We start from the raw sequence: 13667 nt of genomic DNA, 5'->3' as shown, positions 1-13667 counted from the left end.
GTTAAAGATTTATTGGTGTTATTGCATCTGGTGTTCAAAGGTGTCACAAAAGTCTGTGACCAGTTGTTTTGTTTATTTTGCATATTGATGTTAAAGGTTAACTATTACAAACAGTAGCATTAACTTATTTTCTTTGGAGATAATATGTTCAGTTTTTACCATGAACCATGGAAAAGTAGGTTCTTTGGAGATTTAACATTAACAAACTCATTAAATATGAGAGATGCATATGTTAAAAATTTATAAGTACTAGAGAAGCAAACACAAATAATTACCCAAAACGAACAGTTACTTTGGTTGAGTGATATTTTATTACACAGTTAAACTCACAAAAATGTAAATTTGACAGACTTGGTTTCATTACAGAATAATATTTATACTTGGATATGTGAAGGTATTACAGTAAAGAATGTTTATTCTACTATCGAAAACGGACATGGGTAAACCAATAGTATGATACATTGAATAATTGGTAGTAATGGTTCAATTATCATGTTTTTGTTATTTTAAGGTGAATTACAAGTGACAGAATTACATATCAATAGGTATGAAATGCATATTTCTTTATACCACAGGTATACAACTTTTATATTAGGAGGGGAGAGAAATGTTAGATATACATATTGCATTGATACAGTTGGCACTTCATAGATAGCGTAGTAACGACATAGTTACTCATTGAACTCCGTGTTATACGAACTTGATGTAGTGTGAATCCAGAGTTTGTGCGTATTAAAGATGAACGTTGATCAAACACAGTTGTAGTCTTCGAGACTGATTACTGGATGTTCCCTATAAAGAACCCTATAAATACACAACAGTAAACAATTATAATTACTACCTTATAAAAATTTGAAAAATGTGGAACCAAACGGCGGCTCTCCTATATCGTTTCGGCCAAATTTTGAACCAGCCATTTGCAGAGACTCCAACCCCAAACACCTTCTGATCTGGAGATTCTCCCGCCTGGATCCCCTAGCAAACTGGAGACTCTAATTTGATGTTTTTTGCGTACATCACGAGCGCGAAGTCCCTTGTGGCGGGGGTCCTGCTTGGGCCCACTCAAAGGGTCCAGGAAGCTCCAGGGTTCTAGACAGTAGCGGACCGTGACCCGGAGGAGACAAAGCATTGGGGGGGGGCACTGTATTGTTTGTGAACAATGCTGTGCCCCCCCAATGCTTTGTCTCCTCCGGGTCACGGTCCGCCACTGGTTCTAGATGCTCTCTTATGCTATAATAGGGCTAATTTTTTAATATGATGACATCAGTGGCGTAATGAGCAAAAAATTTCGAAGGGGCTAGATATGGCATATCGCGTAAAATTTATAAACAGTTGCGAGCGAGCGAAAATGTTGATGTTTTATTTCAGAAATCCAATTTTGTTATAGATTTCGACATATTAAAAAATGATATCACATTTCACCCTCATGACTTTTTTGCCCCCCCCCCCACCCATATGTACGACTTAGGAGGGTACCAAGCAATTAACAATTGAATGAATCAAATCATACATTTTGGCTTGATAAAACTTAATAAAACTTTTATGCATGCATATAAAATTGATAAGCATTTACAAAATCATACGTTTTTGTGATACGGTACCTTTATCCGTACCAACCAGTGAAGACGTACTACCTCACGGCCTTAAAATTGACATTTCCATCCATCTTGTCTCAATACTTGATGATCTCTGGAGTAAGATTGCTCCAAACGCCATAGCGATGGGCGAGATCGCGCGCAGCGTTGACGCTCTACTTAAGTCTTAACTTGAATATCGGCTTGGATATGAAAATTTAATTCCAGTTTTCAAAAAGGTGTTTGGGCGGGAGAAAGATCATTTAAAGCGGGAGAAAATACATCCTATGTGGGAGACACAGGGCCTGGGCGGGAGATATAAAATCTCAAGCGGGAGAACGGGAGATTTTGCCAAAAAGATCGAGGGCTTTCGGCGGGAGATCTCCCGCCGAAAGCGGGAGTGTTGGTTGGAGTCTCTGCATTTGGATCTGGCGGGCCTGATCGACTAGCCGTTTTGTACTGACGGTACTAATCAGCTAGCCGTTTTGGACCGCCGGTACCCGGGCCAATTCGCTATGGCACCAGCATACAACGTGTGAAAGGCGCATACAGGTACGTAGTACCCACAGTACCAGGCAATGCACACACGGTACAGAAAACCAAGCATGCAACTTGGCCGCTAGATGACCCCGAATTTCCTCCTCTCATGAATAATGCAGAGATCTTCGCCACGCGCAAGTTTGTCGTCACATTAAACTTGGCCAATTAGACCATAGCGATACTGTGGCAATGGACACGATTGGACAGAAGTTCACAAGGGCGGACAATTCAACAAGTTCCCAAATGAACTAAATAATACCGATTTGTGGGAGGGGTTGCACAATTTGTTGCACAATTACACAGCCACACACAAACCCCCATTGTCGCCAACGGAAAGTAGAGGATTGGTCTTACATTTATGTCTATCTCACTCGGCCACATATCTGAAAAAAAAAACTCTCTTCACGCATGAAATAAAGAAATCCATAGAAATAGGTTTGTAAAGTATGCAAAGTCAGGGGCGGCGATCCGGGGGGGCACAGTGCCCCCCACTTTTTGAAGCACTGAAAAAAGTGCCCTGCCCCTCACGAACATACCTGCAGAAAGGAACCGTTTTATGTGTTAACGAGTACCCCTTTGAAACAAGAAAACAATATTCTCATTTTTATGGGTACCAACTTATTTAAGAAAAAACTTGTAAGGATAGGCCTACCAGAGGCGTCGATCCTGGGGGGGGGGGGGGGGCAGGGGGCGATCGCCCCACCAATGAAAATATTGGGGGGGGGGCAAACATATCGTTTTGCCCCCCCCCCCCAATAATTCCGCATGTGCAAATATAAAATAAGATTGTAATGTTACACAGAAATCAGCAAGCGAGATTGAGATAAACAACTCATTCTTTATTTAAAATCGTGCTCAAAATGTCCGGTTTTCAGATTGGAATTTAAAAAAAATTAGCTCGCGCTTCGCACTCGCATCCTTTCTGTAGCAAAAACCCATACTTTTCATGATTAATTAGGTGAATAAAATGTCCCGTTTTCAGTTCTAAACCTCAAAAGAACTCCCGCATCGATTTACAATAATCTTTTGTTGGATATATATCTTGTTCTTTACTAAAAACTTCCATTTAACTGTCAAATTCTTTTCAGATCGAAATATCAAAATTTTCAGCTCGCGCTTCGCGCTCGCATATATTGTTCTTTTAGTTACCCATCTTAATCATTGGTACCAAAAATGCCTATTAAGCTTTCAGGTAAGGATATAAAAAAAATACATCTCGCTCTCGGCACTCGCATTACCTGTGTAGTGAGATATGCATAAATCCTCCTCATGAATTACTACAAACAGTCCTAAAAATGTACCTTTTTCCTGTTTTCTGGTTAGTATACTAAAAAATTCAGCTCGCGCTTCGCGCTCGCATTAATTTGTTGGTGAGATATGTGTCTCTATCTCATGAGTCATATATATATATATATATATATATATATATTTATTTATTTATTTATTTATTTATGTAGGCCTATGTGTGTTTGTTTGTTTTGTGTGATCGAGCGCCTTTGGAACGTTGATTCATGATTTTGCCCCCCCCCCCCCAATCTGAAAAATGGATCGACGCCCCTGAGGCATACGTGCCTTAAGTTTCATGAGTCATGTGAGTGGAGTAGATAAGCAGTGGCAAGAGCCCACCCTCCCCCGAAAAAAAATCACAAGCAAGAAATAAAAAATAGAAAAGGAAAGAGAGGAGTGTGAAATATGATAATATTTTAGAAATATGTCAAAGTCTTTCACAAAGGTCCCGTTTTATGTGTTAACGATTGCCCCTTTGAAACAAGAAAACGATATACTCATTTTTATATGTTACTACTTAATGAAGGAAAATGCTTGTAAGAATATGTGTTTCATGAGTCATGTGAGTGGGGTAGATATAGCAGTGGCAAGAGCCACCCAAAAAAAAATCACAAGCAAGAAATGAAAATAGAAAAGGAAAGAGAGGAGAGTGACATATGATATTATTTTATAAATATCATGTCAAGGTCTTTCACAAAATCTATCACAAAGGACCCGTTTTATGTGTTAACGAGTGCCCCTTTGAAACAAGAAAACAATATACTCATTTTTATATGTTACTACTTAATGAAGGAAAAAGCTTGTAAGAATACGTGCCTTAAGTTTCATGAGTCATGTGAGTAGAGTAGATAAGCAGTGGCAAGAGCCCCAACCCCCCCCCCCTCCCCCCGAAAAAAAATCACAAGCAAGAAATAAAAATAGAAAAGGAAAGAGAGGAGTATGAAATATGATATTATTTTATAAATATGTCAAAGGCTTTCACAGTCATAGGACCCGTTTTATGTGTTAACGAGTGCCCCTTTGAAACAAGAAAACAATATACTCGTTTTTATATGTTACTACTTAATGAAGGAAAAAGCTTGTAAGAATACGTGCCTTAAGTTTCAGGAGTCATGTGAGTGGGGTAGATAAGCAGTGGCAAGAGCCACCCCCCCCCCCAAAAAAAAAAAAATCACAAGCATGATATAAAAGGGAAAGAGAGGAGTGTTAAATATGATATTATTTTTTTAATATTATGTCAAAATCTATCACAAAATTAGATTTTCGTTATATATTAATGTCAAAATTCTTGCTCGCTCGCTCGCTCGCAGCTACTTATAAATTTTATATATATTTTAATACGACAAACCTAGCCCCCTCAAAATTTTTGGCTCATTACTTCACTGTGTTCCAAAGATAGTGCAGTTTTCGAAAGAAAGGATATCCCTTTATTCCTGTGCCTCCTCCCTTTCATCTTAGCTCCGCCGACTCTGTGAAAAGTAATCATCATTTGTCTTTAAAATAGTTATTTCTGCCGATTTTCAGCAAGCAATATTTGGCAAGTATCTGCTCCAAGGGGCATGCATATTATAAATTTGTGCCATGCTATTTACAAAATGTATAATATATACGATGAAGTTTATGTCGTATCCCTGTAAATCCACCGCCTGTCTGCATGTTGTAGGCGCCCTTAATTTGAAATTTTGAATATCACTCAAGTTTCTTAATAATAAACAAGTGGAACGCCTTTGACAGTCTCGCCTGCATTACGCGATTCGATATAGCAGAAGTGATGACTTTGAAAACAGCTATTGAATAATTATTCACAAAAGAAAGCATTCATATGATAATAAACTATTAATTGACCCAAAATGACCATTTACCATGATCATGTGATCTAAGATGTGTTCAAAACAATCATTTATACTTGATTACCCTTATGTCTATGTTTCATGAACTAGATCCATAAACTTTTTGAGTTATGATGCCAATTAAACCTAGGTCATGTGACCTGAAACTCGCGCAGGATGTTTAGTGATACTTCATTACCCTTAAGTTTCATGAACAAGGTCTATATATACTTTCTACGTTATGACGACATTTCAAAAACTTAACCTTAGGTTAAGATTTCGATACTGATTCCCCCAACATGGTCTAAATTCATGGACCCTAAATGGCCTTTGACCTTAGTCATGTGACGCTCTGCTATGCAGGCGAGACAACAACCCTGACTTCGTGATCAATAAAATATGCAATATGATCTTTTGACCCCTATGACCTTTGAATTCATCCTGACGAACACACGTGTGGTATTACCCAATGATTATTTGTACCAAGAACGAGAGCAAGTTGAAAAAAACTTGAAAAAGGATTGACATGACCTCATACAATTTGATCTTTTTACCCTATCATCCCATGAACACACAATATGGTATTACCAAGGATCATTTGTACAAGTGTAAACATAATTGATGCAGAAATAAAGAAATGAGAGCAAGTTTAACAAAGAAAATAAATATTTGTAACAGTCCAACAGGATAAGTGATCGCTAGGTTAATGCCGAACTTCGTTCGGGCGAGACAAAAAAGGAAGTACTTCATATTAGGAGTGAAATTATACACAATGATTATAGAATAAGTTTTGTTTTCAATATAAATCCGAGGTTTCCGTGCTTCATTTGAGGGAGGAAAAATCAATCTCCTTGCACCATCCCTTTCCCATTTTTTGTCCAATTTCCTTCGTAATGAAGTTTCATAATCTTAGAACAAGTGGAGCGCCTCTGGCAGTCTCACCTGCATTACGCGATTCAATATAGCAGCAGTGCTGACTTTGAAAACTACTATAAAATAATTTATTCACAAAAAACACCATTCAAATAATGATACAATACTACGTTCATTGACCCTAAATGACATTTGACCTTGATCATGTGACCTAAGACTTGTAACTGATACTTGATTACCCCTATGTCCACAATTCATAAACTTTGAAAGTTATGACAGCAATTTAATAATTACCTCCAACATGGCCAAAGTTCATTGACCTTAATGTCCTTTGACCTTGGTCATGTGACCTGAAACTCGCACAGGATGTTCAGATATACTGATTACTCTTATGTCCAAGTTTTACGAACTAGACCAATACACTTTCAGAGTTATGATGGTAATTCAACAAATACCCCCCCCCCCAAATGGCAAAGTTCATTGACCTTAAATGACCTTTGACCTTGGTCATGTCACCTGAAACTCGCACAGGATGCTCAGTGATACTTGATTACTCTTATGTCCAAGTTTTATTAATCAGATCCATAAACGTTCAGTTATCATGGTAATTCAACAAATACCCCCAACTTGGCCAAAGTTCATTGACCCTAAATGACCTGTGACGTGAAACTCAGGCAGGATGTTCAGTAATATTTGATTGCTCAAAGTTATGGCCAAGTTTCATGAACTAGGTCCATGTACTTTCTAAGTTATGATGACATTTCAAAAACTTAACCTTAGGTTAAGATTTCGATATTGACTCTCCCAACATATGGTCCAAGTTCATTGACCCTCAATGACCTTAATTGACCTTGGTCACGTGACCTGAAACTCGGGCAGGATGCTCAGTAATACTTGATTAACTTTATGTCCAAGTTTCTCGAACTATAGGTTCATATATTTTCTAAGTTATGCTGTCATTTCAAAAACTTAACCTTCGGATAAGATTTTATGTTGACGCCGCCGCCCACGGAAAAACTGCGCCTATGGTCTCACTCTGCTATGCGGGTGAGACAAAAATCAATTGAATCAGAGCATGTGAAGGTTTCAGAGCTTAAACGCTATTCCCGGGAAGGAATATCTGATCTCCATGCATACCCGTCTTCTACAATGTTTTGCGAGGTAAAATTAAATACCGGGTAGTGTTTTAAGTATCGCGCTTCGCGCAGAAAAATGATTAACTCCTCAGTATTAACCCCGTTTTTGCGCGTTCATGATTTCTTTCCATAAAAAGTTTCTTCTATAGGGTTCTTAATCACAGTATGTCAATTGAATTCAAGCTGCATACTAGACTAGAGGTCCGAGAGAGACGTCTTCTTTTTATTTGAATTTGATGAGACATCAAAAAAATCATGCTGCGCGTGGGATGGGGATAACTATTCAGAGCAGTGGAGTAGACAATAATATAGGAGCTGTGAATTATGTTCTTCTTGTGTGTTTGTATTAGACGTGATTGTAAGGTCTGAGTAAAATTTTTATTTTCAATTTACCTTTAAAAATGTCAAGAGAATGCTATAAAGGGGATTCCTGAATTCAGTGTATTCGTGTATTTTTTTATTTTTTTATTTTTTTTGTTAAAGGGGAATCCAGCCTAGGTCATAAAATATTGTGTTGGAAAGGAGTAAAATAAATAAAACAAAATGATGGAAGTGTGAAAGAAATCGGACAAGCAATAAGAAAGACTGTTTCAAAATCGAGACCCCTTAGGCTCTGTAGATTTTAAATTGGCAACTGTGTAAGTAAATTATGACAAGGGGCAAGGGCAACTTTCCCATAAGCCATATACTTAATTATCAGGGATTTGTGGTTTTCTCCTTAGTACCCATTCCCCTGGGGCAGTAGTCTAAATATAACCATGGACCTATTACAAATAATACAGTGGCGGATCCAGGGGGGCACAGGGGGCGCCCCCCCCCCCCTAATATCGGCGCCGCTCAAAAAAAAAGAGAAAAGAAAAGTAAAAGAAAGAAAAGGCGCCGCTTGAAAAAATAAAAAGAAAAGAAAGAAAAGAAAAGGCGCCGCTTAAAAAATTATAAACTGATATGATATTAGCAACAGTAAAGGAAAGACTATTCCCAGCAAAGCACAATCATATCATCCTCCTTATCTTTTCTTTTAACTACCCTTTTCCCAACAACTTCGCCGGTTGAAAATAATCAGCAGTGCGCTGCCTGTATATAACTGGCGCCAATCAAGAATAATCAACGCCACCTAAATCTAAATCGCCGCCGGACAAGAATAATCAGCGCCATTTGGTTATAAATCGGCGCCAGTCAAGAAAAATCGACAATGCCAGAGTCTTAACCGGCGCCGATCAAGGATAATCAGCGCCACCTAAAACTAAATCGGCACCGGACAAGAATAATCGGCGCCATCTGGTTATAAATCGGCGCCGGTAAAGAAAAATCGACGCAGCCTGAGTTCTTAACCGGCGCCGATCAAGGATAATCAGCGCCACCTAAATATAAATCGGGGCCGGACACGAATAATCAGCGCCATCTGGTTATAAATCGGCGCTGCCAGAGTCTTAACCGGCGCCGATCAAGAATAATCAGCTCCACCTAAATCTAAATCGGCGCCGGGCAAGAATAATCGGCGCCGGTAAAGAAAAATCGGCGCTGCCTGAGTTCTTAACCGGCGCCGATCAAGGATAATCAGCGCCATCTATATCTAAATCGGGGCTGGTCAAGAATAATCAGCGCCATCTGGTTATAAATCGGCGCTGCCTGAGTCTTAACCGGCGCCGATCAAGAATAATCAGCTCCACCTAAATCTAAATCGGCGCCGGACAAGAATAATCAGCACCACCTGGTTAAAAATCGGCGCCTCCTGGTTCTAAATTGGCGCCAGTCGATTATGAATTGCCGCTGCCTGAATCTTACGTGACGTCGGTAAAAATAATCAGCACTACTTGTTCTAAATCGGCGCCGGTCAAGACAAATCGGCGCTGCTTTGTCTTAACCGGCGCCACCTAAATTAAAATCGGCGCCGGTCAAGAATAATCAGCGTCCCCTGGGGAGCGTTTCATGAAAGGACTTGTCGGACGTTTTATCCGACAGCTACTATGGTAACGGTGACTCTCAGCCAATCACCATCAAGGAAAGTTGTCAGATCTGACAACTTGTCGGACGAAAATGTTGATGAAACGCTCCCCTGGTTCCAATAAATAGGCGCCGGTAGAATAATAAAGAAGGGCCTATTGCCAACCAAATCTAGATCGGCGCCGGTCAAGAATGATCAGCGGCACCTGGTTATACATTTTATTGTTGAATGGTCATAACGAAAGGCAAAGCTTATCGCATGCCCTTACAGAGTGGACTGGGGCGGGGCAGTTGCTCACAGATGTCATGAAATCTTTAATTTGATATTTTAAAAATCCCAGAATCATACAAAAGTGTAGAGCAAATCCTTTAATTTTGATCCTATTTTCCAATGCTTTAATAAAAAAAGGTCAGTCACTTTTCTTATTTACACATTCCACATTGTGCCACCTCCATGGCCTTTAGTGTAAGACAGCTACTATCATGACTATAGTGTTTTATGAAGATGATTCGATATTTTAGTCCAAAACTTTGCTAAAACCCGTTGCTAATACCGGGAGTGTATAATTACGCAACCAGACGTATATTCGTTAGACCTTAAACCACTTAAGATCATTTTCAATGTATAAATACAGTTTGTCAATACCTTTGTTTTAACGTTTAAATGTTTACGCCACAAAATTTGATTTATTTTCATCTTTCATTCAGTTAAATATTATTCATCTGATCACTCAGGAAGAAGTTTAAAAAAAGATAACGATACCTGTAAAACTGGAGAACTGTTTCCAAAGCTCTGTCTTGAAGGATCTCTTTCTGAATTCAGGTCATAAGCATTATATCCAGTTTCATCAAAGTAATTAGATAAAAATTACTCATCATTACAAATTGCATTATATTTAGTGAAAAGCATCACAATATATATATATAAATACCAAATCTGTATATAGGCCTATACATCATGTACATGAAAATGGAATGATAATATATAAACCTGGATTGGTGATGTATTCCAAATGATTCATGATGTAGTATCATTGTATATAAAGAGGCGTCAATCCTGGGGGGGGGGGGCAGGGGGCGATCGCCCCACCAATGAAAATATTGGGATGGCAAACATATCGTTTTGCCCCCCCCCCCCCAATGATTCCGCATGTGCAAAATAAAATAAGATGGTAATGTTACACAGAAATCAGCAAGCGAGATTGAGCTACACAACTCGTTCTTTATTTCAAATCATGCTCAAATTGTCCGCTTTTTAGATTGGAATATAAAAATTTTCAGCTCGCGCTTCGCGCTCGCATTATTTTTGGAGCAAAACCCCATACTTTTCATGATTAAATAGGTGAATAGAATGTCCCGTTTTCAGTTCTAAACCTCAAAAGAACTCCCGCTTCGATTTCCAATAATCTTTTGTTGGATATAATCCAGTTCTTTATTAAAAACTTCCATTAAACTGTCATTTTTTTTCAGATCGAAATATCAAAATTTTAAGCTCGCGCTTCGCGCTCGCATCTATTGTTTTTTAGATACCCATCTTAATCATTGGTACCAAAAATGCTTAGAAAATCAAGCTTTCTGGTTAGAATTTAAATAAATTTCAGCTCGCCCTCGGCACTCGCATTATCTGTGTAGTGAGATATGTATCCTCCTCGTGAACAGTCCTAAACAGGCACCTTTTTCCTGTTTTCAGGTCAGTATACTAAAAAATTTCAGCTCACGCTCGCATTAATTTGTTGGTGAGAGATGTGTCTCTATCTCATGAGTCATATAAATAAATAAATATATATACATATGCATATGTGCGTGTGCGTGTTTGTGTGTGAGTTTGTTTGTTTTGTGTGATCGAGCGCCTTTGGAAAGTTGATTCATGATTTTGCCCCCCCCCCCCAATCTGAAAAAAGGATCGACGCCCCTGTATATATATATATATAGTAAAAAAAAATTGTTTCTCAATTAATATACAAAAGTATTGGCCTCATCGCAATAAAAGGGTTAGTACACGAGATTTTGAAATCGCACATAACATGCATAATTTGTGTTACTTTTTGCTTGTTTCTTTCTTTAATAAGTTTTTCAATCTCTCTTTATATATGTTTTAGAAAGATTATATATTTAAATTGATGTATATTTTCTGTTATAATGAGATATGTTTAAGTGGACTTCAGGGAATGGTCGTACGCAGCAAGGGGGAGGGGGGGGGGAAATTCCCGATCAGCTGTTGTGAAAACACATTATTCCCTTAATATTTCATGAAAACTATATAAAAAATGTGCAAATGTGATATGTGCACCAAATACTTTTTTACACTTGTAAAAAAAAATAATCGCCCCATTGAGCAGCTCGGTCCGTTTACTATATCGTTTTTATTTTATTTTTTTAAATCGAGTATTGCCCCCCCCCCGGAAATATTATCTGCATGTGGTTGATAAATTCTTCAGAATTTCCTCATTCCATTGAAATCAATTATTTAAATTTCTTTAACTTTAATCCTCTTAAACTACTGCAAGAAGTGAATAAAAAGAAGACAAGTGCAGTAATTTATTTGGAAGAATGATTGAAAAGCATTAATAGACAACCGCGTAGCCAGGATTTAATTTTGGAGGGGGCGGTAAGCACTAGCGTACCTAAGGGGGGGCAGATTGCCCCCCACCTGACGAGTCACAACTCATGCAGGGGACGTATCCCTGCCCCCCTGACGAGTCACAACTGATACAGGGGACGTGCCCCCCCCCCCCCTATTTTGAACCTGAAGACTTTTTTTTTTTTTTTAATTTTTTTTCTAGTCAAATTTTTTTGTGGTAAGAAATCCTTTATTTGTGGTTGAAGACCTTTTTTTTTGTCAACATTTTTCGCGGACGAAATATCCTCCAAAAAATTTGCCCCCCTAGGTACGCCAGTGGCGGTAAGTACACGCGAAACGTGCCAACACTTACAAAGCGCGCGAAGCGCGATCCTTGGGGGTGCAGGGAAGGGGAGTTTCCCCCCTCCCGCGCGGAGCTTGAAGTTTTTGATATCTCATCAAATTTAAATCAAAAGAAGACGTCTCTAGCGTTTCTGATACCCTTATCAACTCGAATTCATTTAACTTGCTGTGATTAAAAACAAAATCGGTTTTCAAAAGAAAAGATGAGCGCCCACAAAATGGGAAAGATTAAGGAATTCAAATTAATTCCTCATACCGCGCGAAAGCTAAGACGTTTTCTGAAAACAATTGAGAACAGAAGTGGCATAAAATGCTTACCTTAGTCACAACAGATTTGATCGTAAAAACTTTAGCCACATTATTTTTTAACTCGACAAAACAGGGTAGAAAGCAAGTATATGCACGGAGGAAATATTTCTTCCCGCAAATGGCGTTGAAGCTCTGAATTTTAGAAATATCTCTGAAACTTTAACCTGCTCTGATTTTTATATTTCTTAGATAATACGAAGAAAAATATAGCTCAAAACGTGAAAGGGATGATGCAAGCTAGAAGATGGACTTTTACTTTCCCCATGCACACAGTAAAAACGCTGTTTAAGATTTTATACAACGCTGTTTACTATATGAACCTTCCAGTATTTGTTTAACCGTTTAAACAATCATGTTTAATTTATTGAAGATTAGATATTGAAAATTAAACTATGTTGCTTAAGATTTTAACACTTGTTTAAACTATTACTGTAAGGTTCATATAGTAAACAGCGTTGTTTAATTTTTTTTACTGTGCACGCGAAGCACGGAAACTTCTGTGACTTATTATTTTGGAAGAAAAAAAAATGGGTAAGTTTGCTCATAATATTAAGCGCTTCCTTTTGTATGATTAAAAAACTTCAGTGATATTCCAAATTTCAAATCAATGGCGCAAAACAGGACAGGAGATGGATGTGCAGCGATATAGAATAAAGTTTCATTGTACCTACTTTTGCATATAGCACGGCACGACTTAGACCAAAAGCTTCGGTCTCTGTTATATTGGTTGTTCCGCTGAACTCCGTTGGCTCCACTCACCAATTACAGAGAAATAATAAAAAAAATGTTTAAAAACTCCTCGAAACAGACGGCTGCCAGCTGTCTAGGCACGACTTCCCCATTTGAGCTGATACTTTACCGAAAAATTGCTTGCTGAAAAGCGGAAGAGATCGCATTTGGGGACTCGGGGAGTGAAGGTATAAAAGTTTACCCGCTCTGAACAGAAGAGCCGAAATTTTTCATACTCTTTACATACATACTTTGTTTTCTGGCAAAAATGCGATTCCCATGGCCGGGAAGGGGAAAAACGGAGTAGAAAAAAGGTTTGGGAAACAAAGGGGAAAGGCAATTTTTATATTTTTTCCAGCGCGGAGTGCAGAAGCAAAAATTTGTATGGAACGAAGAACATCTCGTTTAGGTTTTTATTATTTTGACAAAAAAGAAAGAAAAAACATTACAGCTATATCCTTCTTCCATTTTCTCCCTTCGCTTTCTCCTTTTCCTTTTTTTTTTTTTGGGGGGGGGGGCGTTT

This window comes from Lytechinus pictus, chromosome 3, assembly GCF_037042905.1.
Source record: "Lytechinus pictus isolate F3 Inbred chromosome 3, Lp3.0, whole genome shotgun sequence".
Taxonomy (NCBI): Eukaryota; Metazoa; Echinodermata; class Echinoidea; order Temnopleuroida; family Toxopneustidae; genus Lytechinus; species Lytechinus pictus.
The sequence above is the reverse complement of the archived record's forward strand: the minus strand, read 5'-3'. Positions refer to the sequence as shown.